Source organism: Bos grunniens, chromosome 18 (genome assembly GCF_055505025.1).
Source record: "Bos grunniens cultivar Pamir isolate PY7600 chromosome 18, Bosgru_T2T1.0, whole genome shotgun sequence".
Taxonomy (NCBI): domain Eukaryota; kingdom Metazoa; phylum Chordata; class Mammalia; order Artiodactyla; family Bovidae; genus Bos; species Bos grunniens.
The window spans coordinates 60,248,975-60,250,990 of NC_141182.1; positions in this window are offsets into that span (position 1 = coordinate 60,248,975).

Here is a 2,016-nt window from a genome sequence, read left to right on the forward strand (position 1 = left end):
TAGTGTGGGGTATAAAACCGTGTTCTCGAAAATGTCAGGGTCCTCGTTCAGAACCGATTCCCCTTGGACCTGCTGGGGTAATAAACTGTACTCCACTGTCTTTGAGTGTCCTCCGAGGTGTGCTTTGCGACCCTGGATTCTCATTTTTCCCATAATAAATCCTAAAGGAAATCAACCGTGAATATTCACTGGAAGAACTGATGCTGAAGCTCCAATACTTTGGCTACCTGATGTGAAGAGCTGACTCACTGGAAAAGACCCTGATTCTGGGAAAGATGGAAGGCAGGCAGAAAAGAGAATGAGATGGTTGGATGTCATTACGGACTTGATGGACAGGAGTTTTGAGCAAGTTCCGGAGATGGTGAAGGGCAGGGAACCCTGCCTGCTGCAGTCCATAGGGTTGCCAAGAGTCCGACAGGACTGAGAGACTTAACGACAACCCACTCCAGAATTCTTGCCTGGGAAATCCCATGGACACAGGAGCCTGGCGGGCTACAGTCCCTGGGGTTCTCAAAGAGATCTGACTGAGCACTGCGACCATTTTATGTTTCTTTGATTCTAATGCTCATACAAGTAACCAGCATCACTGAAAATAATCTCCTAAAATGAATCAGTTTACTACCATGCTCATATAAATCAAAAAAGCACAGTAATACGCCTAACACTCGAGAAGGCAATGGCACCCCACTACTGTGTTCTTGCCTGGAGAATCCCAGGGACGGGGGAGCCTGGTGGGCTGCCGTCTCTGGGGTCGCAGAGAGTCGGACACGACTGAAGCGACGCAGCAGCAGCAACACTCGAGAAAGAACTTCAGCTCCAGCATCAGTCGCAAAGCTGAAATTCTAAACTACTTTCTGAACACGCGATTTGATACTTATAAAATTATCAAGTGCCATAATTAAAATGACTTTTTCCTTATAAATTACTACATATTTCGTGCACTATACGTGTTACCTCAGGATTTTACATCCAAAGGAAATCAGGCCCTGGGCCTCTTACAGCAACGACTGAATTTATTTGGGCTGGAGGAAGGGGGTCAAGGAATAGCGAGGTGCGAAGTGACAGGAGATCATGGATAGGGAGGAGAGGGGACGCCACAGGCACAGCTTAACCACAAAAACGAATAAACAAAAAAGTACCTCACGTTTCCAATGGTCGGCCGCACCTACCAAGTCTCGACTTCGGGAATTGGCTGTAGAACCGCTTGCGACGAAGCAGACTGGAGACTCCTCAGCCATTGGTATCAGAAGAATGCCACAGCGAGGGGCGGGGCATAATGCACACTCCTGCACCTGGGCAAGTGAGGGGCGCTGGGTAGGACACATGCCTGCGCCTGGGCGTGTGAGGGGCGGAGCCGAGCAGGGCCTACGAGGGCCAAGCGGGCCGATCAGGGACAAAAGGACACCTGCTGTGTTCTTCCTTTTGGTCCCCAGGTATCTTTTCAGGGTTTAGAAGTACATGAGGGTTTTTCCCGTCTTGTGTTGCATCACTGATTGCTCACAACTTGAACAGTTTTGGGCTTCCCTGGTGGCTCAGACGGTAAAGCGTCTGCCCGCAATGCGGGAGACCCGGGTTCGATTCCTGGGTCGGGAAGATCCCCTGGAGAAGGAAATGGCAATCCACTCCAGCACTCTTGCCTGGAAAATCCCATGGACGGAGGAGCCTGATAGGCTACAGTACATGGGGTCGCAAAGTCAGACGCGACTTCACTTTCACTTTAACAGTTTTAAGTAAAAACAAAATTCTGTGGGATAATTGCATTGGAAAGAAAGGTTTCCTCTCAACAGGATTCCTGCTCATGCGGCTGAAGCAGTTCAGTATGGGAACTGAAACCTTGTGTGGTGGCCGGGCTGGGGGGTGGGTAGGGGTGGGTGGGGGTTGATGTGGGGTGGTGGCTGGACCCAGAAATATTCCTGCAATTAGAATTAATTTAAGCAGTTTAAACAAGAACTGGCTTTGTGTAGGGATGACAAGCTGGAATGTGAAACACACAGCTCTTAGTAACAGCTCAAGTAA